Source organism: Mustela nivalis (genome assembly GCF_964662115.1).
Source record: "Mustela nivalis genome assembly, chromosome: 19".
Lineage (NCBI taxonomy): Eukaryota > Metazoa > Chordata > Mammalia > Carnivora > Mustelidae > Mustela > Mustela nivalis.
In genome coordinates this window covers 13,378,967-13,406,420 of record NC_139038.1, presented here as the reverse complement: position 1 = coordinate 13,406,420, position 27,454 = coordinate 13,378,967, and the positions used below count along the sequence as shown (strand labels likewise).

The 27,454-nt window shown below is 54.9% G+C and overlaps 1 protein-coding gene and 1 long non-coding RNA gene across 9 annotated transcripts in view; both read right to left on the bottom strand.

Moving 5' to 3' along the window:
* Positions 1–27,454, bottom strand: part of AUTS2 (activator of transcription and developmental regulator AUTS2) — a 1,064,271-nt gene that overhangs the window by 161,730 nt on the left and 875,087 nt on the right. The gene's annotated exons all lie outside the window — the stretch shown is intronic.
* Positions 23,363–25,930, bottom strand: LOC309854578. The gene is made up of 3 exons (XR_014306302.1): positions 25,644–25,930; positions 24,144–24,328; positions 23,363–23,896 (listed from the first exon to the last, which is right to left on the bottom strand). It is a non-coding gene; the product is annotated as an uncharacterized lncRNA (long non-coding RNA).

Below are 27,454 nucleotides of genomic sequence, written 5' to 3'. Positions count from 1 at the left end.
TGTGGGGGGGTCTCCCAAATCCTGAATCTAGTCAATCCCACAGGCTTCTCGGGGAGCCCAGACCCAGCAGATCGGGATGAGACTCCTTTTTAAAGATCTGGAGGCAATGGAGTTGCCTCTTCTGATAATCTCATCCAGTGCCCGATAAGCTTGCAGGAGACAGCTGACCTCAGGCAAACTCTAATTTTCCACTGTTTACTAGAAACGGTCCAGATATAGGAAATGAAGCGGAGAGCAGTGGGAGTTCTTCTGTTCGCATTAGAGAAGACAAGACAGGGAGGGAAGAAGGAAGGGCGGGCGGGCGGGAGGAAGACTTAAGTCACAGCGCCCAGCGCCAGGAGCGTCCAGAAGCAGATGTGGCTGGTGACGATGGTGTGTGGTTAGACATCGTTCCCATGGAAGACACCCACTCCAGGACCTGCTGGCTGACTCAGCCTGTGAACACCAGCATCGCACTGTTCCAGTCCTTGGGTCATTCTTCCAACTCGTCTCGTTTAGCAATAGGTGCTTAGCCAGTGTCGAAAACCAACAGGCGACGATTTCCCAGTGATAGTTCCAAGTGATGTCAAAGTGAGCCCAGGGCCACGGCCAAGGCTGTCTTATGCTGTTTCAAAGGGGATGTGTCCCCGCCTGTAAGCTGAGCCACCTCAGTGACACATGGAAAATGTTATGCTAAGTTCTTCACATGTTGAAAAAGAAGATTCGCAGAGCAGGAGGAGCCCTTCAGAGACGTCCCTGGGCCATGTGTCCGCTCAACAGCACGGTCCCAAGGCATCACCAGAAGGACAGATCACTGGTTCACCCTCAGGCAGTCGCTAGTTCACACCTGGGGGGTGGCGTGGGCACCGGGCTCTCGTGGGGGCCCAGCCCCTCCCCAGCCCAGGGTGGAGAGGGAAACAGGCCCCAGCAACAGCCACGTAAGTTTTCCTCCTGATCAAGGACAAAAAGGGAACTGAGAAGAGTCATCCTGTGGAGACGGGTACAGCAGCTAGGAGGGCCTTCGAGAGGAACAAAATTGCCCCGAGAGATTCAGCCGTCTGTACACTCGGCCGGTACTCACCGAGGGCCCCCGGCAGTTCCGGGCCGCACCCCGTGCACCCCGTAACCCGCTCCCGTGCTGTGCGTCTGCGCACTCGGACCCACCGTGCGAGGCGGTCCGGGCTCACCCCTGCCCCGCGTGACCGCATCAGGCTTCCGTGTCCTCACGCACGCCCCTCCCTTGGGGTCTGCGGGCCGATACAGTGAGGTGCTACCACCACTGGTCTCTTGGCTCTTCTCAGCTGGGCTGGGGGCGGGCACTGCGTATCCCTCATTCCTCACCCAGAGAAGCGCAGCCACTGAAACTATTGGGAAAATCATCTCTGACAATAAACTCTTTTCTCTCTTGCTCTTTCTCTTCTCCTTTTCCTGGCGGGAGAAGGACCAGGCGCTGGTGGAGGCTGGTGACTAGCTTCTGACAAGGACAGCAGCTGCCCCCCCCCCGTGCCCCCCAAGCCAGTGACTTGACATTTCTGCATCCCGGGAGCAGGGGAGCAGAGCAGAGGCGACAGGAGGGCACATTGCAGAGGCCAAGCACCGAACCCCAGAGGAGCTGCAGGGCTGCCACTGGGGCCACCCTGCAGACCCCTGCTGTGTCTGTGGGGCTAACGCAGCCTCTTCAAAGGTCTGGCCGGTCCCGTGTCTCATCGGTCAGGATTGGCAACCCCAGGTGAGTGGGTGTCTGGCTTAGGGACATGGGGGAAAGCAGAGGTGAAGAAATGGTCGTTGCAAAACTCTTATCCCAACGAGTATTGAGAAACTTGAAGGTTTTGGCATTGAAAAAAAAAAAAAAGGAAACAAAGAAGAAAGAAAATGGGAAAATGGTGTAAAATGCTACTCTGGCCCATCCTTCTGCCTCCCGTGTGTGTCTGTGATTCCAAAGAGCTTCGACACGTCCAGGTCTTCAACAGCAAAACAGACGAGAACAGAGAAGGGCATAGGAATGTTCTCTACAGACGTAAGCAGCTCTGAAGACATAAGCACGTCAGGTTTCCCACGGACAGATGGAACGAATGGTGAGAGGTAACATCACTCGTCTCACAACACGGTCCTCTGTTTTACCGGAAGATTCCACCTTCCCTGAGGGTGCAGCCCTCGGGAATTTCAACCGGGGCTCCGATGCCTCAAACCTGACCCTCGCTCGACTTTTTAAGACGCGTCCTTGTCTGAGATGAGGCCCCTCTGCGCGAGCTCAGCTGGGGACGGATGAAGGAGTCAGGCTCCCAGCCGCGGGCCGTTCGCCGCACAGACCCACCTCTGCATTCTGCCTGGGCCAGGGTTCGGGGTTGAGCGTGTTCAAGAAACAGTGACTCAAATACTCTAATTATGATGTAGCCAATCGAAGGGTTTCTGGCCAAAAACCGAGAATCGCAGTGCATTCAGGAAATATCTTTATGCTTCGACCTCTCTGCATGTTTCCGAAACACTTTCCTTCAGGGAGCCCCAGGGTGATCTCACACGCTTGGAACATATTAGTACAACGGAACACACGGTGTCGACAGCAAACAAACACGCACACCCGCTATCAAGAGACCCGGAGCCCCCTGGGAGGGATCCACTGACAGCAGGAACCAAAACATCCTACCGTGATCCTTAGCAACCTGGAAATAAGCACTCCCAGGTAAGGACACCAGGCCGGGTGTGGACGGGCCGGAGGTCAGGTCTCGGTCATGCCATGTTCTCCTGCAACACCAGTCACGTCTAAGGTGCTCGGGTTTCTTCCCCTCTAGGCTGAGAGCCCTTCAGCAGGGAGATGGCACGGTGCGGGCGAGAGGCAGCTTCGAGGCTCGCCGGAGGACAGCAGGACACGGGACTTCCTCCCAACACCTGCACTGAAATCCTGTGGTTCCAGTTCGCCACACTCGAGGTGTGCCGCGACGGTGCAGAGACGCTGCTGAGAAGCCCTGAGGACTCCGCGACCTTGAGAGACGGAGCCTGCGTGGGGGTTGGGAGAGGCCTGGCACTGCCACCGTGGGACCTGCTCACAGGGAGGCGGAGACTATCCGGGGACACCCGCAAGCTTTTCTCTCCACTCACAGAGCATCAGGAGCATCTCCAGAGCCTCTGATGAGGAGGGAGGCAAGCAGTCCCTTTCCAGACGAGCAAACAGACTGTAAAAAGATGAAGGGGGCTCCTGGTGGGCTCAGTCTGTGTGGCGTGCGACTCTTGGTCTCGGGGTCGTGGGTTTGAGCTCCACGTTGGGTACAGAGATTACTTAGAGATAAAAATCTTAAAAAAATCATTTCACTTTCCGAGGCAGGTAGGGGACATCATCCACAATCCTAACGCCTGCTCTGCCCCGGCACCCCACACGGGGTCCTTCTGTAACACAGAGCGTCACAGGCCTAGCCCTTGACAAGTGGACTCTCTCGTCCTCTCCTTCACGGTGCCGCCTCTAATCACAACTTCCTGGCGTTCAAGACCGCGCCCTGGGCTTTCTTTTACAAACCCCAAAGCAGTGTCACCCAGACCGATTCCTTAAAGACGAAAGTGTGTCCTGCGGAGGATCCGAACAACAATTCTCCAAAGCGGAAACAGAGGTGGCGAATGAGCACGTGGAAAGACGTTCAACGTCACCAGTCATTAGAGATGTGACGTGCACGTGAAAACCACAGCGAGCTGCCACCGCACACCCTCTAAAAGCGCGCTAATATAAACATAACAACCCGTGCTGGCGAAGTCACGGAGAAACTAGAACCCTGCTGCTCTCCAGCTGTCAGTGCAGAACGGCTGCGGCCACCTTGGAAGTTAGGAGAGAGTGCGGCGTGGAGTTACCATAGCAACCCAGCACTTCTGCCTCAGGGTCTTCACCCAAGAAAACTGTCCACACACACCACGTGCATGAACGTTCAGATTAGCACCGTTCACGAGAGCCAAAAAGGGGAAACAACATAAACATTCCTCAGCTGATAAAATGTGGTATATCCATTCAAGGCCATGTGACTTGTCTGTTTTAACAAGATGAAGGGGGCCCCTGGCGGGCTCTGTCTGTGGAGTGTGCGACTCTTGATCTTGGGGTTGTGAGTTTGAGCCCCACACTGGGTGTAGAGATGACTTAAAGATAAAAGTCTTAAAAAAATAAAAGGAATGTGAATCATATCTCATTAAAGCTGTTATTAGGGGCGCCTGGGTGGCTCAGCAGGCTAAGCGTCTGCTTTCAGCTTGGGTCACGATCCCGGAGTCCTGGGATCGAGCCCCGCGTCAGGCCCCCCGCAGGGAGCCTGCTTCTCCCTCTCCCTCTGCCTCTCCCCTCACTCATGCTCTCTCTCTCAAATAAACAAAATATTTTCAAAAACTGAAGCCATTATTAAGAAACAAAACAACCAAAAGGCTGCCTTAGAGCAGCGGTTCTCAGACTTGAGCTCGCAGGGGCCACCGGAAGCACTCGCTCAAACACAGGCTGCCGGGCGCCGCCCCTATAGCTCCTGACTCAATGGTCTGGGGAGGGGCTCAGGAACGAGTCCCCGTGCAGAAGGTCCGGCTGATCTGGAACCACATTGTGAGAACCTCTGCCAGAGCAGAGCTTCCTCCACCTCCTGTGTGTGCAGTGGGCACTGTCCGATGACAGACCCGCCGCCCCCCAGGGGACAGCTCTGACGGCCTGTCTAGCTCCAGAACAACCCCTGTGGTCAGCAGAGCCTGTGCCGGGGGCCTGTCTTCCAGGTACACCTTCTGCCTCTGCCTACCCGTTCCTTCCTGCGCCCGTCCTCCTGCTCACACAGGTGCAGGCTCCAAGGACACTCCTGAATAACTACTCGCTTTCGGGACTCTGGCTCAGCGTCTTTGTCACGGGAGAAGTCACGACGTGGACTGATCATCTGGGAACCGTGCTAAAGTAGGCAGAGAGGCAACAGAGAGAGAGGGGGAAGCAGGCTCTCCGCCGACCAGAGAGCCTGATGCGGGGCTCGATCCCAGGACCCTGAGATCATGAGATCATGACCTGAGCTGAAGGCAGAGGCTTAACCCACTGAGCCACCCAGGTGCCCCATCCTTTAGCATTTCTAACAAGCTCCTTGAAACACTCTCCTGATTCCATGCTGGGAAGACCCTGGGAGCCAACAGGTCAAATGTGAACAGGGAAAGAGATCTCATTTTGTAGGTCCAAAAAGGCAGACATCATCCTGCCCTTGAGATCCAGGCCAAGGAACTGGGTCACAGGTGAGTATGTTTCAAGCAGGCCTTTCGGGCACTTTGAGGAGCTAATCCCCTGGGCCAGGGGCCAAGACCAACTTGAGTGTTACTTTCTCTCCCTCCGCTCTATTGTGACAGCCCGGCTGCAGGGCGGGACCTGGGCAGAAATGATTAATCCGCATGATGCAACCGGCAGACAAGTGCGGACGGGTACCTGCGACCCAGCCTATGTGCCGAACAGGAGACTGAGTGGGAAGGGCACTAGAAAAATGTAGAGGCAGGGGTCACGTCTGCCACGTTTCCCAATGCTTTTTGTCCCCAAACTAGGTGTAAGAGAGCCTACAGGCCAGTTGGCATCTTGTTACCAACTTGGATCATTTCATTAGGAGGTGGGACTCCGTTTCTGACCTCCACCTGTCCCTAACTTTCCGGGAGCTCCGAAACTTGCCTTTTGGTTTTCTACCTGTTCAGGCTGATGGTAGAGGGCTGCATGGGTGCCACACTCCCAGCAGGTCACAAAAACAAACAAACAAAAAAGGAATTGGGAATTCGGTCTCACAGATGTTATCGAGCAAGGCAATGTTGACGGCAACAGAGCAGACGCCCAGCGGTCAGGAACAGAAGCTGGGGCTGAGCACTTCTCAGAGAATGGCCATCCGTGACCCTCATGGATCTATTCTAACAGCCGGCAACAGGCCGCAGGAACTGCGGATGGTCAGCGAAAACGGACCCCACGACGCTGTGATCTTTAACAACGAACTCCCAGGAAAGTTTTGAAACTTGGCAGTTTGTAGTTCTTGAATGGTACGCGTTGCAGAGTCGCCCCACCCCGCCCCGTGCTGCGTGTTTTTAAGAATCTGCCCGATTGTACAATTCCATGAAAAACAAAAGGGAGTTTGCCGAGCCTTGGGCAGAACGCAAGCCACTGGCGCGAGCCAGGAAGTGGTTCCAGAAGATGCCAGTGTAGGTGTTTGCAACAATGACAAAACAGGGCTGGGAGACAAAGGAAAAACCAGAGTAAAGGGAAGGCCTCAAAGCTCCAGGCACGGGGAAGGGCTGAGGCGGAGAGGCACACGTCCAGCAAATGTCTTCCAGACCTGCTTTCCCTCATTAAGGACAGCTCCCAAAGTGCTCTGTGAACTCGGGAACCGACGCAGGACGGAAGAGCCGCTGCTCTCCGTTGTGGCTTGCTGTCTCCTCCGCAGTGCATGCACCTGTACTGGCACTCCCAGACCCCACTCTGCAGCAGAGGGGCTCCCGGGCGCACGTAGCCCCTGCTCCTCCTGTTGAAAACCCCAGACTGTGCGTCAGCAAGAAAAAGAAGCCAAGGTACAAATAAATATTATTATTTGAAGTGCTCCTTCTTCACCAGTATACGCAAAACCTAGTAATTTCCAAATCTGCTGGAGACTCTTACGGAAATAAACACAGACATCCCATCCAGGGTTAAAAGGGTTCCCAGAAGCCTACACCCAAAAAATAAGTAAATAAACAAAATAAAACAAACCAGGAGAACGATCCTCTGAGAAGGGATTTCTCTCCAGTTTCACCGCGCCCCACAAGGGGAACAACTCCATGAGAACAGTACATCCCAGGAAACAGCACAGCAGCAAGGAGAAAAGGACATCTTCGTAAGAACAGATTCGTTCTCAGACTCCGCACCGACACACTCACTCTGCGGCGGGCACCTCCAGCTCTCACACTGCAACGGCTCACCCGCCCGATCCTGGGACTTTTGAGACGGAAAGCCCAGACAGCAGAACACTCTCAAACCACCGGCTCGTGTCCTTCTCGGGGAATGCGGAAAACACAGCCTCAGAAAGCACGAAACCAGGCTGATCCTACAGTGCGGCAGTGCCTGCTTCTGACGACTTTGGAACAACCTGATGTCGTGTGCCGGCCCGAGGTGACCTCACCGTCTAAGCCGCTCCGATCCGTCTCAGACAGGAATCAGCAGCCAGAACAAAGTCCTGCTTGAGCCAAACTGGCAAGTGCCTTTGTGGGAAACTCATCTAAGGTCACCACACTTGGGCAGGGCACCCGCCTGTAGGTCAGGTCACCCTCTACCTACCCACTTGGTGGGTTTCTATCCCCCCCGGGTGACTTCATCCCTGCCCCACGGCTGCCCCGAGAAATAAGCGCGCCACGACGACCGAAACTCGGCGTTCCAGCGCGGAACTGGACCATTACCTGCCCGTGATGGCACCGGACCAGCCGACGGACGTCGGTTCGCGGGGCTCCCGGCCGCTCCCGCTTGCCGGCTAGCGCGGCCCCTCCGACCGCGGGTCCTGCCCCGGACGCGGCGGCTCCGTCGGAGGGAGGCGGACTCCGAGGCGCGGTGGCGGCGGCCGCGGGGCCGGTCCCGGCGCGCGCGGGTCCAGGCGGGGCTTCTCAGGGCCGGTGTCCGCGGGGCGCGCTCCGGGCGCCGGACCCACGGGGGACGCCCCGCAAGGAAGGGCGCGCGCAGGGGCGGAGAGTCCCGCAGCCCGGGCCGAGCTGGAGCCGAGAACGAGAGCGCGGCGCGGTCTCCGGCCGCCCAGGGTCAGGGCGCGCGCGGCGGGCGCCTCCGGGGTCCGCGGGCGGGCGGCGGCATCGCGGCCGCGGGGGCCGAGCCCACGGTGCTGGGGCGGCGCGCCCGCGTCCGCAGGTGCCGGTGCCGAGGCGGGGCCGGCGCGCCGAGCGGCCGAGCGGGGACGGCGCCGGGGAGCGGTGCTGGAGGGCGGCCCCGCCGCGCTGCGCGCACCCCCGCCCGGCCCGGCCCGGCCCCGCGCACCGCCCGCGAGCTGGGCGCGGCTCGGCCGCGGCTCCGCTAATTAGCCCGGAAGAGTGGAGCCCGCGCGGGGGACACTCGACGATTTATGCCCGGCCCGGGGGAGGCGCCGCCGCGCGCGCCGATTGGCTGCGCCGCGAGCCCGGGCGTGCCGGCGCGGGTCTGGGGGCCGCCGGGGCGGCGCGCGCGCCCATGCGGACGTCCGGGCGGCCGGGCCGGGAGGGACCGGCTGCGGCGGGGCCCGGCGAGCCAGGACGGCCCCGGGGCGGTCGCAGACTTGGGGCGGCGCGGCAGGGCGGTCGTCGGTGCCGGGAGCCACGGGCCCGCCCCGCCCGCCCAGACCCGCGGCGCGCGGGAGCCGCGCCTTGCTCGGGGGTGGACACGTCACAGCCGCGTTTGAGTCCCCGGCGGACGACGGGCTCAGGCAGCTGCAGCCAGAAGAGATTCCGAGGGAAGCCCTTCCTCTGACCTCCGGGGGCAGGCCGGGCACCGAAGACCGAAGGACACGGTGACTCGGGAGCCCAGCGGGTGGAAAGCGGCTGGGCAGCCGCCCGCCGCCTCCCAAGCATTTCTCAAGAACCCCGGGCTGCCCTGGGCGCTGCCTTCCTGCAGAGCGCCCCGACCTTGGGGACGTGCCCAAGGATGCACCTCAGGGCCCGGAGGCACGCGGGCGGGGCGCCCACACCAGAGCGCTGAAGCCAGAGCTCAGGATCTCCGGCTTCCGCGTTGGGACCCGAGGCTTGGCAACCTCTTTGGCCCTGGGCCGGTGAGTGACAGGGCGGGCACGCGACCCCAGCCTCCCCCTTACCCCGGTACTGAGTCTCAGCCACAACACCTCCATGGCCTTCACCAAGGACAGGTTTATCCCTCGCCAAAGTGACTGCGCTCACCCTCTCCCGGCACCCATTCTGCGCCTTGTCTCCTGCCTGGGCTTTGCAACCTCCCTCCACAGAAATGGAAGGAAAGCATCAACATGGGGGTAGACAGAAGCCGCAAGCTGGAGAAAGCTTTCCCCGGGGCCCAGGACCAGAGAGCTCTCGCTGAAGCCTCTCTCCGTGGTCCCCGAACGCAGGACGTCAGGAAGGGCTTCAGGCCTGGCCGCCTCGTGTCTGGAACTGGAATGTGCAGAGCTGGGCGTCGGAACCATCCTGCTGTGCTCCCGAGCGAGGATCAAGGCCCACTCCCCAGGCTGGCTCTCAGAGCCCAGTTCTCCAGGTGGGATCGCTGCACCAGCGCCATCTGGGAACTTGTTAGAAATTCTAATCCTTAGACACGACCGCAGACCTGCTTAGTCAGAAACTCCAGGGGCGTGGGGCCCGCAGTCTGCCAGGGCATTCTGGTGCGCACGTGCTGGAGATGCGGGTCTCAGCCACAGCTGGACCTCTGCTCGGCAGGGTGTGAGGAGACGCGGGCACGCCAGCGTCTTGTTTTGTTTTCCTCATCTAACTGCAAGATCACTGGCCTGACCCCGTCTTCTCCTCATCCCCATGGAAGAGGTCAGAGGAGCGAGGGTTGCTGGGCCCGTCGTGTGCTGTGCCTGCTCTGGGGCTCGTGCTGAGCCAGGCCTTCTGCTCTGAGGCAAAGGCTTGGCTATTCTCCTCCAGAGTCATGGGGAGAGATTTAAAAGCGGCCAGACATTACCGTGGAGAGACCCTGACACGTGGGGCGCCAGCCTCCCCTGCCCCCGCCCCCCCAGGGGCCCTGCAGTCCGATCCTGCCCACGGGACTCGGCTCTCCCACCCACTCAGTGGGAAGGGCAGGTCCTCACTCGCTGTCCTGGGTTTGGTGGGGACTAAACAGCACTTTGTATCTTGGGGAGAAAAACCAGGCGTTGCTGAAAAGACACAGGGCTTGCTGAAGCCCCGCGCCATGACCTCCACTCATTAAGGGATGTGCCCCCGACTGTCCTGGACGTGGGTCTCCGATGCCAGAGTCACCGGGCTAGAATCTGGCCCTGGCGTGAATGGTGAGGCAGGCGGCTCAGCTGGAACATGGCTCCCATGTCGGCGTTCTGGGTGGTGCCTACACCCCTGCCGGGATGAGGGTAGAAGGGGTGGGTCGTGCAGGGGTGATGGTCCAGGCTCAGTGCGTGACTTCATGGAGTCAGGGGTCTTTCACTTGTCAAATACTATGTTCTCATTTAATAAAACACATTTCAGGAAAAAGAAAGATGACCGACTTAGATCACTCCGTGCTTAGCGCATGCCGGGAAGCACTATTCTTGGTGTTTTTTTTTGTGTTCATGCCTTGGAGCACCCCTGCAAAGTGGTACTGTTGCCCCTAGTTCACAGCTGAGACAGTGGAATTAGAAACAGGTCAAGAAGCACGTCCAAGGTCACGGAGTTAACCAGTGGCAGAGGCGGATTTAAGCCCAGGCAGTTTGGCTCCCGGACCACATCCCTCAAGGTAACGCTACGGATGACACTGTGGTTCACGCGGAGTAAAAACACAAACATGTAAGCTATCTTGATGGCATTTGTGAATATTTCTTAATACGTGTTGAGCTTTCTAAATTTTATCAATGAGCTATGTCTTACATTTGAAACCTGCATCTTTTTTTTTTTTTTTTTTTAGATTTTTTTTAGAGAGAGAATGAGAGCGGAGTATGTGAGCAGGGGGACGGGCAGAGGGAAAGAATCGCAGGCAGACTCCCTGCTGAGCACAGAGCCCCGACACAGGGCTCGATCCCACCCCTGAGATCATGACCTGAACTGAAATCAAGAGTCAGACGTTCAGCCGACAGGGCCACCCAGGCGCCCTGAAACCCACATCAATTTTAGTGGTTCTTATTTTACAGACTAGACTCCCTCTGGAGGGCCCAGCCAGGCAGGGACCCTTGAACCTCCCAGGAGGCCAAGAGGTCTGTTTCTACACGTCTCACAGCTGCACCGTTTTGAGAGCCGTGCCAGCCGCAGTGCCCACCACACTGAGGGCTGTCGGGTCATTGGCTTGGCAGCCGGGTCAGGGCCAGAGGGGGACAAGGGCAAAGGCACCAGGCACTTCCACAGCACATGGGTCATCCTGTCCCCAGGGAGCAAGGCCTCCTGTAAAGAGTGGGCTGCTGTGGCTCTCAGAACTCCCACCCCCTCCCCACTGGCAAAGGGGCACGGCACGTCCTCTGAAACGAAGACTTCTAAGCGGGCACCATAGATCGGGTCTGGCATAGCGCATCCAGTGAGCCCGGCAAGAGGTCACATCCAGGGGTGCCCGCTCTTCCTCATTCGCCCTGGGGCTCTTTATCCGGTTCCCCCAGGCAGTGGGGTGGGCAGGGCGGGTGCCAGCACTGCTTTCTTCTGAGTCCTAGAGAAGCAGAAACATCTGCTCCAGCCACGGCGGGAGGCGGGCTGGGAAGAGGTTAGCTCGGCACGCGCCGGCCACACACGGTGCAAGTCCACGTGACAAGGGAACCGTAACCACGATTCCCTCTAACTCTGAAGCCAGTTAAATAAAAGCGGTCAAGCGGGCCTTCTTCCTTAGTACAAGTGTCGCATGCATACGCAGGTACCTGTACAACGAACTGAGGTCACGGAGCTTTCCAGAAGAGCCGCGGCTGGTCGGGAAAACCACGCGCTACAGATGGAGTTTGGTTACGGGGAGGGTTTCACATTCACGGCGACGGTGTCTGTGTGTTACAGCCGGGAACTCGGCTCCGCTGGGTTGGCGCTCAGGGACCACAGCACGGCCAGCGCGCCACGCCCAGGGAGGGAATGCCTTCGTGTACTGGGTCATAAGCGCTCTAGAATATTTACGACTTCACAGAAACCTCTTTTCGGTCGTAGAAATGTACAACTAGGATGACTGGCTCAAAGGTCTGGACAAGCTCGGGGGACGAGGCAACGACCTTATGAGGCCGACAGACAGCGCTGCTGTTCTCTTGAAAACGAATCTGCAGGGGGCCACGCTCACTGGGGTGTGGCTCGGGAGTCCCTACACGAAAGGCACAGCGTGCTCCCCAGGAGGTGGCACCTGAGGTAGGCAGGAGGCGGTTAGAAAGAGCCGTTCCCACTCAGAGAGACCCAAGTGCTGAGGCTCTCTCAGCCACCAGCCCCATGACCTTGGCTTTGACCTCCCCGGGCTCGGGTGTCCTATGGGGCAGATGAGCTCCGCATGCACCCTGCCCCCTGTCTTGAGGGCCAGCGCAGTCGTCGAGAGAGGCGCTCAAAAGCCACGAAGAACTTCTCCGGGTCCCGGGGCTCCCTGCGTTAGGGACTCTGTGGGTGCAGACACGCACAAGCACGCCCCCGGCCACCGTGCCGTGAGGTCACCGCGCACCCGAGCGCAGCTGCGTGCGACCAAGGTCAGTGCACAGTTTGAACACATCAATTGTGGTGACTCTGCAGACTCACTCTTTCCGGAGAGGCAAAGAGGTTTCTAGGCTCTGTGGGAGGGAATGGCGGAAGGTTCCGGAGGAGAGCCGCGGAGGAGGAAGCCGGAGGGCAAGACGAAGCTGCTTCCTTGAGAGGTTTTGCCCCCCAGGCCTGAGAGTCCCTCGGGTCCCTCCCGGGATCCCCTGGAGCTTGTGGGGGACAAAGAACAGAAGCTGAACAGCAACTCTCAGTCATAGCTCCATGACTTTCTAGGCCATTCTTCACCACCCTCCTAGCCCTGGCCCCCGCAATGTGCTTTGGCAGACAAATGGGCTTGCTCTGGATTCCTCTTCCTGCGAGCCCAGGCGACAACCTGGTTTCCAGCGCGCTCAGGAAACGAGCTCCACACGCGGCCCCGCCTCTCCCGCTGGGAAAGCTCAGGTCTGCTCTTCCCCACGTGGCAGAAGGGCTGGAAGGAATCCACCCCCGGACCCTTTCCCCTCGCGGCGGGAGGAGCCGACAGCCCAGCTGCGCCCGGCAGTGCACGCTTAAAAGGCCATGCTCTACCCCCACCACCAGAGGCCAGTGCCAGGGACAGCCCCCACCCCCTCCCGGGTGGCAGTGCCCACCGCGCTGCCCCGTGGGAAATGCCCCAGAGGGATTCTGGGGGGCACGGGGTACCTAACACATGTTTCAAAGTGGATGCTTCCCTTTCAGGGAACACACGCTTTTGTAACCCCTGCTACACAGAGTGGAGTTTGGATACGCTTAGATCTCAGAATGGAAGGGTTTCTAAAGAAAAACTCCAGAAATACCCGAATTCAGATGTAAAAAAAAAAAACACTGTGCAAGAATCAAGAACAAAGCCAGGGAAAGTAGAGGGAGGGAATAACCTTTCATTTCCAGCCGCTTTCCCCGCTAGAGACAGTCATGATCGGCACTGTACTATTTGATGCAAATGCCTCTCCGAAAAGAGCCAGCAGATAATAGATGAAAAGATTATCTGTGACATTACGAAAAATGAAAGTTTAAAAATGGCTACAAGTCCCTTAAAAAAAAAAAAAAACAACAAAACCCTAAACTTTATTCAGTCTCGCTGAAAGGCACGGGCAGAACCGTGCTTTATCCGGCCCCTGGGGTCCCTGTTCTAACGCCTCCGCCGGCTCATCAGCTCTCCAAAATCTTTCCTGCTGGTTTCTCTTTGCTGGAAACAGAAGGTCCAAGAAGCTATCACAGCCCTGTGTCTTTTTCCTAACTTCGCTCTGATGCTAGAAATTCAAGTGCCGCAGCTTCTGTCCCTCTCTCTTCCCTTCTCTGCCGTCCCCCTCTGTGCCAAACCGCCGGCTGCACACTTGATTTAACAGATGAATTACAGATTCGAGGCATGGGTTTCCAGGGCAGGAAAGAGTCTGATTTCTGTCCAGGTCTCTCTTGATTGGCTCAGCATGGGAGTCTTTCATTGAATGGACCAGGTCCCGCTGAGAACACCTCTGCCGGCACCACACCGATTTCTTTCTTTGCTGGAGAGAGGACCAGAGATTGTAAAGAGAGATTTTCCATCTTCAGGTTGCTGGTGTGCTCGCTCCATATCGTCCTTTTCAAACCGAGCATCGTGAGTGTAACCCAAGGCTCCGGGAAACATTTGATTCATTGGGCCAGCCGTCTTTGATCTCGAAGCTGGCCGAGGTGCGGAAGGACAGATGTGAACACCTAAGCCGTGAAAACCTGCCTTCGCCTTCCACCCAAGGAGGAGGCGGCCTGTGGCAGGGGCGGTGCCAAGGTCGGCGGCCGGACTGCCCGCCTCCCGTCCGGCTCCGTCACCTGCTGCTGGCCTGCCTTTGAGAGAGTTCCCACGTCTGAACCGCGGCGTCCGTGAGACCGATACAGAAGATTATTGCTAATACTGAAGCATGTCAAGTTGCCCGTATCAGACCGCTTTCGACATATAAAAAACAGCAATTTCACATGCTGATCCAAATTATCGCTTTGACAGGTGGCTGTGGGGTAAGAGCAGAAAATGGTATCGAGCGTTGTACCAAAGGGCAGGGGTGTGGGGTGCCCTCCACAAAGGTGAGCCGTTGCCGTCTCTGTGAAGAGGCTGGTATCCATCACTGGCTGTATGCAGGTCACTAGACCAGGTGCCCGGAAGCACGGGGCGCCCTGGTGGCTCAGTCGGTCAAACATCCGCCTCTCAGCTCGGGTCTGGATCTCAGGGCTGTGAGTCCAAGCCCCGTGTAAACGACCAAAAGCAGAATGTCCGAACCAAATCATCACTGACCGGCCAAGAACCAACTGCCCCCGGGAGAGAGCGCCAACAGTTGGCACCGTGGCTATGGGAAGATGTGTCCTCGGGCCCGAGCCCACGTTCTCATGCCTCTCTGTTCTCAGGTCTGATCTGTCTAGAAAAATCCATGCCCACGAGGAACGTCCCTGCTCTTTCTGGGGGCCGACTTACTCCCTCCGGACGCTTTCAGAAGCTCGTCCGTTTGGCTGGAACTATGCCGACACCTGCTTGGGACAGAAATTCTGGGAATACGCTTGAAGATAACACCAACGGTAAAGATGAGAAGTCACGGGGGGAGGGTGAGCAGGTCCTTCCTTGGCCTAGCAGCACCGTGTCTGGAAGCCGGACATACTGAGAGCCGGACGAGATGACGTCATGGTCCCTGCATGTTTGCGGGGACGGTTCAAGCCTGAAAATGCAGTCTCCTGCGCACGCGGAACGCTTCCTTGAGGTTATGGCAGGTGGATTCCCCCAGATTTCGACACAGTCCTTTGGGCCGGCACGGAGTTCTCCAGCGGATGCTAGCATGTGGCCCGCGGCTGCTGGTCCCCACCCCCTGCCCCGCCCCCGGGAGGCTTCGCCCCACTAAGAATGCGCTTTTCCCATGGTGCACCTCCCTCTGTCAACGGCGAATGGCTGGACAGAAAGCATCGGATCTTTCCAGTGCTGGAGAGAAGGAAATACAACTGTGAAAATCTGCGGGTTAAGTGCTGACCTCGGGGACACGTCATGACTGCACACTGAATGTGCCTGAGCGGCCGAGTCTCCAGAGGCAAACCCACCTGAAAGGCCGGCTTCTCCGTCCCACCGCGGACGCAAGCCCCAGTTTCCAGGGTGCTAGGTCCCGGAGCAGGGGCCTGGGCTGGGCACATCACGCCCCTTCCTGGAGCCCCTGCATGTCAGTGTCCTCCCTGAGGTCAAAACGCGGAGCCTAATCCCTGCGTGTGGCATCCTCATCTCCAGAGGCCAACAGCGAGTCTTGAAACGCTTGCCCCTCAATATCGTACCCCCTTCGCTGCACACACATGCGACCTTACAGGCAGTCATGCCTCCACAGACCTAATCATGACTGTCTTGGAAACTATTAAAGTCATGAAATACTTCTGCCTATGAAAAAAATGAAGGATAACATAAGAACATATGTAAGGAAAACCTGGCCTCCACCCAGCTGAAATACGTATTTTGAAAACCTCTTCATGGAGCGACGCGCTGGCTAATCTAATGATTTGTCACGCATCGTGTGGTACTTCTATCTTTGCTAAAATCGTGCGGTATTGTTCTGCACTTCTCAGACCTTGATTTCAGTGGTTTTGTTCCCTCTGCACCCTATAAGCTCCACGCAAGATTTTGACTCATGGGGCCATTTCAGCCTGTAAATTGCCTTGAAGGAACTGGGTAGGTCGTGGGTGACGGCTAGGGTGACCACATCGTGTCACTTTCACACTGAGTTGTTTCGAAGAGCGGAGGGGGTGCTGTTAACTGTGCCGTGTGGAAGGCAGGACGGCCCCAGGCAAACCGGGACTGCAGGGTCCTGTCGGGACGGCAGATCAGCACTGCCTTAAGGCATGCGATGAGCCTTCGTACGTTTCCGATGGGTCCCTCAGAATGAGTCAGTTAGCTTCCGCCTTTTCTTTGTTTCTTTTTCTCCTTTTTTAGCAGCAAGCCATTACGGGACCCCCGGTTTCCTTGTTAATGAAATGCAGAGTCTGGAAGGCGGAGGGGCCTCTGAACACCACTTGTGTTGCCCATGTTGTGGCGCACGTGGCCCTGTGGATGGCCGCCGTCCCACGGGAAGCCACGGAGCCCTGCAGAGGACAGGGCGTCCTTCCCGTGGGTCAGTCTGGCGGTCGGCATACTGGGGCAGGGACAGGCGGCTCCTCACAGGACCACCGAAAGCTGACCGGTCAGGGCTCTCGAAGCGCTTTTTCACACGGCATCGTGACCATCCTCTTCTAGGGAAATCAGCCTTACTGCGATCAGGTTGTCTCTCTGCTCTCAACCAGGTACTACTGGTGCATCCGTCCGATCTGAAATTATGCGGAATTTGGTATTTGCTAAGTAAGTAAGTGGGACCCAAAAAGAGTATCAGAGGAATCAGTCGGTTTACCTTCCCTCTGAAGGAAAAAAAGATCTGACCCCGAGCTTCTTGGACACTTTCAAAAGCAGAGCCCGGGTGCAGGGCTGAGGGCGACGGAACCGAAGGCACGGAAGTCTGCCGTCACGTGGCGGCACACGTCACACGTCTGGCTCTCTGGATTGGCCGAGTGGGACGTGGGACCTGGCCAAGGCCGGGGCTCACAAACCCAAACAGTGACATGTCATTCGTAGAGGGGCTCTGCGTAGAGGGGCTCTGCGGCCGCCCCCAGCCTGGCCTTCCCAGGGCCTGTCTCCATGCAGCCTCCCAGCCTGGCTCGCTGGAGCTCCCTGCATTGGCCGAGGGCTCCGCGCGCATCCCCCAGATGCCCTCCTCATCCCGGCTCCGTGTCTAGGCATTAAGACGCACGGCCGGTTTATCAAGGCTCGTTCCCTCCCAAATTGCATTTGACCAGTTTCATTTCTGCCTGAAATTAAAACACGGGATTTATCAATCCCAAACTGTCACAGCGTGAATGAAACCCTAGAAATAAATCCAGTCTAATGACAGAGCGATCCCGAGACCTCGGTGGGAAACAAGATACTTTGTTTAATAATTATCAGCCTCTTTCAGGGCTGGTCTGCCAACGCGGCGGTGTCAGAAGCAGCAGAGAGAAGAATTTTTCCCCCAGATTTCATCCTGAGAAAGACTGAAGCCATTTAAAACCAGGCTGGACGCTGCTGATTTACATTTCTGATATTAAAAGCAGAGCGGCTGTCTGCATTTATGCTACACGGCATTGCTTCAGAGCAAAGAAACAGGGGAGTGGCAGGGATCCAGTTTACTAATGAACAAGCTTATCTGGAGGAAAACAGCTTTTCACACCGTAACAAACAATGAACACCTCTTAGATAACAAATTCAATAGCAAAAATATCGCATTGAACATGTCACAGTCCTAGAATTTAATGGACGCACTTGCAGCATTCGAGGTTTACATTAATTTTTAAAATTAATTTTGTTTGGCCCGCAGGGAAAATATTTTCTTTTTTTTGTGCCTGATATCCTGCAGCTCATTAACACCGCTTACTGCCGCTCTACAGTCCTATCCATAATCGGCCACTTGGTAGCCAGAGGCCATTTTTTAAAGACAGACAGAGAGCTGGGAGAGGCGCCGAACGCAGGCTGTTCTGCCTCCCTCTACAAAGAATGACTCTCCCAGCTTGACAAAGCTTCTGGGCAGCCAGGAAAGCAGGGCCCTCTGGAGGCCTCTGAACTACGCAGGTAAAGGTGGCCGCGGTCGCGGTGGCTAGAGGACGGGTCCCTTCCATTCACCGTCACTCCCCACCCAGAGCCGTGGCTCCCGGACCTGACGATGCCCATCTGGGCCCTTTTCCCAAAGACAGATGTCACCAGGCCCCATCTCCTACCCAGGAATCATACCCCTGCCTGTCACCTCTCCCACGCAAGGGTTAACCACTGGCCACCGCGAAAACAGGCCCCCTCTCCGTCTGCCTGGGGCACAGAGATCAGGGAATTCACTGCTAATCACTGTGGTTGTGATTCCTGATTTCAACTGGCAGCAGAGAGAATTGGACCAGAGTCCCCTGAGAGCAGGCCGCTCCACAAGGCCGACCTCGGGCTTGTTAAACTGTGGTGCTGTCATGCGATTATCAATTTTAAATTAATCTCCCCAGTCTCTTTAAAGCGGTTGCTAAAAATATAATCTCTGGGATATCTTACCATAAGACTTAACTAAAGGGAAAAATTTGGATAATAATTAAGTGCTTCCCTCCATCGAAGCTTCCTGGAAAACACTTCTGGAGACTTGGCTGAGCCGCTGGCAGCAAGAAGACCAGCCAGGGACAGTCTCGGGGTCTGAGTGAGCTGGTTTCTATGTTACGCACTTTCCCTAAATAAAATTTCAACAGGCAGTATGCGTTTGGACAAAGGTTAAAGATACAGTACTACACTGTATTAAAACAAATCCTTCCCTATTTTTAACCCAAGAGGTTTGGGAGGGAAAGCCAGAAAAAATTGTCTAGACATACTTTTGCTAAGCTCACGAGGGAGTCGTTATAAATTCACTTTATGGGGACCTAATCAAGGTTATATATACAACACTTTTTTTTTTTTTTTTTTGGTAAGGCAGCAACATGGTGGGACAATTTGAACGGAGGTAAACAGAGTTCCTGGTCATAGGGAAGGGGCTCGCTGTGCAAACACCTCTAGCCCTGCAGCGGGTCGAGTCAAAACAGAGGGGGTTTCTGAGAGCCTCGAGGAACCGTAAAGAAGGCAGGCCAACAGGGATCCGGTAACAAAACCCGCCATTCTACACGCGCCGCAGCTCTCCGCCTGATGAAAAGGCGTCTACAACCTGGAGTCCTGGGAAGTGGCAAGTCTCAAGTTGCCCCCCGGGGGGGAACACCAGCGGTATTTTTCCTTTCCCCTTTTGCTGACCTTCCTGTGTCTTGGGGCAGCGCAGTGGGAAGACTGGGTCATTTAAAGCCAGAGCACGCGCTCGAACCTGTGTGTTTTCCACGTGCGGTCGCACAGCTTGGGAACGCGGGCCTGGAGGACCCTGGAGGAAGCCCTCTGCAGCTCCCTCTACACTCGGCTTGATGAGGCCGGGGCGGGTGGGGGAAGGGGGAGCCCAGGCAAGAAGAGGTGGGGGAGGGGTACGGGTCTCAAAAAGGCCGAAAAGATGGCCCTTTCCTGCCACTTCCCCATCACGACACTGTGCCTTCCTCTAGTGATGACCGTGAAGAAAACCCCCACCTTTGTCAAATCCCATTCACTCGGGACCTTCCTTCCTTGGAAGAAAACAGAGAACGACATAATGTGTTCCCTCTGCTGACAACCAGACGCGCGACTTGGAGAAAACTACTCCATGCGTGTCGTGGGCCTCCGTGGTCCAAGGAGCGGGTTGGGGTTGGGCACGACAAGCCCCAGAACTCTGGTTGCATCATTCTGGGTGAAAGCATATGTTGCCATGCACCCGCCAAAGCTCACTTTGGGCCCCGCCTTGACCAAGGGATTAAAAAAAAAAACGGAACAGGGGACTTTAAGACAGACATGTTAGAACCGCAGGAACAATGTAAGATACAAGGGCTTAAAAAAAAAAAAAAAAAAAGAGCCAGCTGTACCATAGCAGAAGATTGCCAGAACGGAGATGCAAGAGAACTGTCAAGTCTTTTTTACACCCGTGGAAGGTTCGGTTCCTCAGATCTTCGCTGGATGAATACAGCTCCCTGGGAGTCAGGGTCGACCTCTTTTAGAGCTCTGGTGAGGTGGGGACGGGGTCGGGACGGGGACCGTCTCTGGGGTGGACTGCAAACCGAGTGCGACTTAAAGATAATTTGTGCAGATTTCGTCTTTGCCGGCCCAGGGAAACTTGACTTCCGTTGTTGTTGTCACAGATCTACTTGCAAGTCTGAGAACGCTGCGGACCGTCTTCGGAGGCTAGGATACAGGTGCCCCAATAAACACAACTTGAAACCCACATTCACGGGAGCTCAGGGCTCCTGGGAGCTTGCCCACAGATTCGGCAGCAGCACATTCGTCAGAGACAAAACCCCCGGTTTTAGGCCCAGACCCTGGAACATCTGTTTGCTCTCCCGCTGCCTTGGAGGTTTTCGGGTTCCCATTTTCTCAAGCAGAAATGTATTCTTCAATGAAAACACAAGCAATTCTATAGGGAGTCAGGTGTATTTGGCCAGAGAGCAGAAGATCAGCAAACAGAAGACCTGGGTGGTTGGGGGGGTAGCCCTAACGGCCTGAGCACCTTGACGGGTAGGGTCTGGAGCCTAAGCCTTCATTCGGAACCCTTGTTTCCAGGAGAGAATTCCTCCCAGCAAATAAGTAGGCGTCCCGCTCTCCATGAGAGACTGCCCTCTTTCTGACCTACTCTGTCCACCTTTCTGACCTGCCTTCCTTCCCAAAGAACTAATAGGAGATGCGGCGCCAGGCAGGGGAGAAGACGGGCAGGAAGCACCTCCAGGAATGTCAATGACGCGGGGGCGCACGCACCTACCCCATTCCCATTCAGCCGGCAGCCGAGCTCCTGCGCAGGGCACATCTGCATAGCTTAAGGTCAATACGAGACCAGCCCGCTTCCAGGGCCGAAACTGCACTGCTCAGGGCTTACAAGAACAAAACTGTCAAGTGTGTTCGCTCTAATTGGCACTGGGCTGCTGGCGGCTAAAAGACGAGATTTTCTTTGAGGCCCGGATGTTAGAGAGAAGTCTGGCTCCAGCAAGCCCGCGCTGGTGCAAGGTGGAGGCGCTCGCTGTGTTCTAGAGAGCCACGCCGCTGAAATGACTGAATCCCTGGGGATCCGGTCCCAGGATCCAGGAGGAAAGCCTCTCAGAGGCTTGTCCCATCCATGTCACGGAAGACAACCTCTGCTTCCTCCTTCCCGGCGGATTAGGAATCACGCCGGAGGAGCGGAGAAACGGCGGCTTAGGCCAGGGTCTCCCCCACTTCCCACTCCAGCCAGTTCGCCACCTAAGTGGGCCCAAAAACGTCTCCTCGACAAAGTGACAAACGAGACACGAAATCAGTGGGACCGTGAGTTCAATCACTTAAGCCTGAGTGGAGAAAGCCCTGCAAGATGGATTCCATCACATTAAATAGCTTGACTCATGTCAGGGGAAAGCAGTCTACAGACCACCGGAGGCAACGCTTGAAAAGGTGATGTATTAACTGCAAGCATTCCGTCCTATCTCTGGACACTTGAAACTCGTGTCCCCAGCACTTATGAGGCTGTGGCGGCATGTTCCATCAGGGAAGATGTGACCGAGACTGCTAACCTGATTTCTGGGGCCGTAAGGCAAACAGGAAGAAACAAGACGGCACCAATGTGTCATGAGCAAACTGCTTAGGGAAAGGAACTGTATTGTTTCAAGGAAAAAAAAAAAAAATCAACCCTCACGAGTGAAAGTGTTCATCGCAATGATGGTTGGATTATTATTTGGAAAGATTAATATTTGCTAATGTGAGACAGGAAAATCGCTGAATCTGATTTTCCTGAAGTGTCCCTCCTGTATCTTATCCCCCCCCCCCCAAGGAAGGAGAATAAACCTTAGGAGTCTTAAATCTGTTAGTCTAGTTTTAGCTAATAGCATCCTTGACCAAGAAAGTACTCAGGGGGAGATAACTTACCGGAGGGCATGTTTCAATGCAACAGATAGACTTTATTTAAAAAAAAAAAAAAAAAAAAAAGGCATGACGATAGCGGCTAACTGTGGACCAGAACAGCCTGGTAAGGTCTACATAAAGGCCTTATTTCTTAACTCTATCAGAACTCGGAAAAAGGAGGGAAGAGGAGGGTGCTGTGTTTTATTTTATACTTAACTCAACAGCCCAGTTTTTTCAGTGCTCTGGCTGACTTTCTGTATAGTTGGAAGAAAAAGAATTATCTTGGCAAGATGAGGTAAGAAGCGTCTCAGACTCAGAGTGAGGACGCTTGATCTCTAAGGCCATCTTCATCCCAGGTAACTGCATCTGTCAAAAGAGAGACCGTGGGGACGGACAGTGTGTAGAGCTCATCCTTGCCCTGCACGGCACCCATCACCGGTCCATCCGGGCTTGCGTTCCCTCCGACCCTGGGGCACTCAACACAGCCCTCCCGGCAGCCACCTAACGGACGAGCAACAGCACACTTGAAACCTATCAGCCAGCCCTCGCCTGGATGAACTTGAAGGCCCTCTCTAGCTTTAAATTTGTAGGGAATCTTCTATAAATTATTTTCGTATCCTACTAGGGGTCTACTGGGGATAAAACATATATGGACAAAAGACCATTTTACGAGCTTGTCCGGGATGGGGAAAAAATGGAAAACGTGGCTTAGTGAATTGTTTTCATGGCTCCAATGACTGGAGAAATAGAAAAACAAGGACTGCCATGCCTCAGAGTCTCCAGGGGCCAGAAACACTGTATGCCCGTGAGCTAAGTAACTAACTCTTGCCACAGCTGGGGTGGTACGTCAAGTGTGTCGCAACCTTGTCGATAAGCCCAAAGTGCCCATGGCCTCAGACAAGTCAATACCTGTGTAGTTAGGCAGCTGGAGTGGGAAGAGGTACTGTGGTGTATCATCTGGCCTGCCTTGGACCAAAAAGTTGTTCAGGCAGCTTTGGAGATAATGAAAAGAAACACCTTTGGAAAATTGCTGGTAGATGAGAAACAAAGACAAAGACACAGGGCAGGTAGGTATCGTACTGGTAAGAACGGGATTTGTGTGCCAGCCACCTGCCACTTACTTAGAGGGACCAAAGCTGGCTCTAGGCTCCCAACAGCCACTTGGAAGAAGGAAATCGACTCAGTCGTGCAGGGCCCGGGTGCCACCAGATACGGAGAAAGCAACTATTCCTGACTCTACAACCAGAGGGCTGCTTCTCCCAAGGGTCTACACCAAGAAAACAGCACACAAGGTGCAATATAATCTTTTGCCCCGTTCGTCTGGAGGTGCCGGCAGGGAGTCCCACGTGGCCGCTGTGGTCTCTGCAGAGTCACGGCCCCAGGCGCCATCCCCAGGCAGAATGCTGTGAAGGTTAACGCTCTGGTTCTCGGGTGCCTGGGCTTACTCCAGCCGACGTGAAGAAGTAGTATTTCCCAAACTACACAGGGCAAGGGATGCATGAGACGTTAGCAGATATTCTAAGGTCCAACCTGTTTGGTAAACACAGCACACTATGACCACGCCCGCCCCCGCCCCCAAACCGCCACCTTTCCAAATAAGTTTGCTTAATTTGATTTAACTCAGTAATTCTACAGATTTTATTTTTAAGTACTCTCTACACCCAACGTGGGGCTTAAACTTAAAACTGTGAGCTCAAGACTCGAACAGTCCACCGACTGGGCCCGGTCAAGATTCTTAACAAAATCCTCCATCTTTGGGACACCTATTGGCGTCTTACGGCAAATTCTCCCAGGCAACGCTTCAGAAAAATGCCAATCTTGAGGAAAAGGACTGCGTATCTCTACAGAATCTTTCCACAGCGTGATTTCTCTCAGCGAAGTTTCGAGAGAAATTTTTTTTCTCGAAGTTTTGAGCCTAAGAGGCGTCTCGCGGTGTACGGGGAAGGCTCCGGTTCTCCGTGGCCAGCTGGAAGGCGAAGCCCCAACGGTAGCCACACTGGATACATGGACAAACCAAGACTCTAACAGCCGTAAGCCCGACCTTCTAATGAACGAGCGGTCGGGTTCCATAACGTCCCCTCTACACTCCCCCAGCGGAAACGCTAGGATGGGCCAAGGACAAGATGGCGTCTTCAAGGTCGGATGGAAGGGTCCCTGTGGTACAGGAAGGAATGAGTGGTTACAAGAGAGCTGAGCCAGGGCAGCTCCTGGCTATTTCTTTTCTTCTTCTTCTTTTTTCTTTTTCAATCTCAGGGGGCCTGGAGGAGAGCGGGCCACTAGGGCCGGCGCCGGTCTGGGGCCACGGGAGCCACCGAAACTTACTCAGACAGGCCAGTGGGGATTAGACTCGAATTTGGGACCAAAGCCTCAGCTGGTAAAAATATAACCCACGTCCACCTACCGTCCCCTTTGGAAGCCAAGGGGGCCGATTCGGGATCTGGATCCCAAGACACAGTTTCTCTCGAAAACCCAACGCACAGGGTCTTCCGAATCCAGGAGGCACTGACCACAGACCCGAACGACGATCTCCCGGCTAAGCGGGGACGGCGCTGCTCTCTTTCTCCGGGAGTAATGACGACCCCTAACCTGAAATGTTAAAATAAAGTATCTCCCAAACATCAGAAGACCAAACCCTTAATGAGAGGCAAGGCAGGGCTGTCAGCAAGCGTGCTGGGTGGTAGGGAGCCAGCGCGCAATGGCCCCGCAGTATATTACGGGCGGTTATTTCTGAAGTTCCCATGATACGCCCCTAATGGGTGTAGGGATGTGCTGACTTCCAAAGTGGGACTGACAGGCCCGCAGTTAACTGTCATTTCCATCACAGACTTAATAGCTTTGCCAGGCATCCTCCCAGCAAACGAGGAGAAGAAAGGTCTTGCTATATGACAGCATTCAAAAAGAATGCATGTGGATGCCATTACGGTATTGAAAGTGTCAGGTGCCGGCAGAAGGGCCCTGATCAGACAGACAAGCATCGGGCTGCGTGCTTTAAGGTTATTTGAAGCCTGTCATTTCCATTAGCTAGCTAACCACAAGTGGAGTCATTCATTAGCTGGCTTTCTTTAGTACCAAGGTGGGGCTGAGTCTGGGGGGTGCGGGCGGGGGAAGCCGGAGAGGCCCGGGCTTGGCACTTTTGGTTCCTACCCTATTAGCAACTCATGATGGCTGGCGAAGGGAGGGGGTGCACGCGGGCGGCAGTGCCCCATGTGCCTGCTCATTAGTGCCTGGCAGTAAAGCGCAGAAACGAGTGGACATTGGCACAGGCTGGCTCTCTGCTCCTGGAGAAGGCCAAAAATAATCTCAGTAGATTTAATTAAAACTGCGGCGAACAGATGGGGAAGATGGAAAGAACTCCAGCCGGAGACACTCGTCGGTCCGGGTCTCCGCGAGCGCTTTAATGAAGCCTTCGCTGTCTGCGGTCCCCGGGCTGACACCTCCCTTTCTGGTGATGCAACGGAGCGGAACGATTACCCAGCAGCTCCGCTTCAAGTGGCAGGGGGCTGCTTCCCCAGGACGCGCACGGCCTGACCCGGCGCGGCTACTGCAGACGAACAGGCCCTCCTCTCTGTCTTGATCTAACCCCAGAGAGAGAACGGGCGGTCAGGTGCCAGGGGAACGTCTTCTCTGTAGACGGAGGTGGTGGTGGCGGGGGCAGGGGACAGGGGGCAGGGGAACCCCGCAACCGACTGGAGATTTAAGCCCCCGGGTCCAGCTAAAACAAAGCAGCTCTGTCCAAATCGGGTCAGCGGTCTGCCCTAGTTAGGGACTCCTTTTATCGTTCTCTGCAGCACCGCAAGCCAATGGAGAATGGCAGGAGGCAGTCCTAACGCACCGGCCAAGTTAAAGCCCTGCCTGTGTGAAAGCGGAAAACCCAGCACGCGTGCGCACTTCCCAGACTGACCTGCTGGCTGATTTTAACGGAGAAGCCCAAATTTCTGGTGCTAACAGCAAAACAGGGGTTCAAAATCTACCTGCACCCAGAAATCTAAGTACAGAGACGGCAAAACCCGCCTGTGTATACGCCGGGAGCCACGGATACAGCGCCTGAAGCCAGAGAGAAGCTTGCCGTCATCAAGGGCAAGGAGAGCTTCAGGAGACGTCTTTGGGGCGGGAACTCCGAGGGAGTCTGTGAAAAGATTATTGGCACATGGAGCCCAGAGCTCTCCCCACAGGGGCATTCCAGGTGTCCTCTAAACACTGAATGCTTTAAAAAAAAAAAAAATCTTTTTTTCAGATGTTAGCAGAGATTGGTACTGCTGGTCTGTTTTTTTTTTTTTTTTGTTTTGTTTTTTTAATATATGCTCCCAGGAAAGGAAGGGTGGATGCCTGCTTACATAAGCCCCTAGGAATGTCAGGTGTTGAAGAGGTCTGTTGGCAATTCCCAAATGACCTTGGGGTTGGGGGGACAGGACGAGATCCTGGTGGCTCATTGCATCACTAAAGCACATTTTAAATGAAACGGAAAACACCTCAGGCCTCCCACGTCCACAACCAAGTGCGTGCTTCTACACTTCACGGAGAAAGGGGCCGTCCTAATGCATCAAAAGAAACCCGTCTTCGCTTAAACAGTCGTGTCCTCCAAAGTTTGGGGAACCGATGATGATGGAAACTTTTTTTTTTTTTTTAACCAAGAAAGACCAGGAGTATATGGAACCAGGAAACATAATGAATTCTTTGGAGAAAACCAGTGGCATTTTTCAACTAAAGTTTCCCTTGAAACTAGTTATGCAATGGTGTTAAAAAAAAAAAAAGCTTTTGCTCAGCTAAGTTTCCGACTATATTAATCTCATTATCCTTTGAACCGTATAACCAGCAATGCCAAATGCAATTTGTATTCTGCAGCAAAGCGAATGCTCTAAAATGATTATCCCAATATGAACCGTGGCAATCCTTGATATTGTTGGGTCTGAAAGGCCGTCGAACCGCTGAATACTGTTCCCATATGCCTTCTGAGTTTCATGACACAACGTTGCGTCTGCTTTGCAAGGGATAAATTAAGCGTGTGAAAGTCTTAGCAAAGCCCTCATTTTCCAGTTAATCAAATCTCCCCTAATCAAATTAGCACACATAATTCCTCTGGATGCATGGCACAAAAAGTGCATTATCCCCTTCTTTGGAGTTGAAAGGGAGAAAACAGCATGGTGCCTTTCTCCTTTGCTTGAGTGGGCCTAAATAGAGGGGTTCTTCAGAAAGACAGGTCGAGGAAAACTTTGGCAGCGCTGACATTCCCAGCTCATTAAATCCACTGCGTCTGCGGCCACCTCCGGGGACCAGTGAAGCATTCCGTAATGAGATACTTGTTTAATTTTCCTTCAAAGGCCGGACATCTGTGACAAACCTCCCCACTCCAACCCCACACAGGCAAATCTATCAATAGGCCTAAGGCCTCTATCTGGTTTGATGGAGTGTTTTCCATTGAATAAACTAGATAATAAATTTTGAGGAGAAAGGAACAATTGCCATTAGCTCGGTTCTCTCCAAAGAGTCGAAGTCCATCATGAAAATTCAATAGCGCTGAGCTAAATGGATAAATGTTCACAGTCAACCTTTTTTAATTGATTTCCCTTCATGAAATGATCTAGTCTCTGAAGCTAGCCGTCCCAGAGCCCCTCTTTAACCTTTCTTTTCATTCCAAATACATTTAGAAGCCCTGAACAAAAAGGAATAGCTAAAATATTAATCTCCCTTGAGAGGAAAGGCCTGCAACAGACC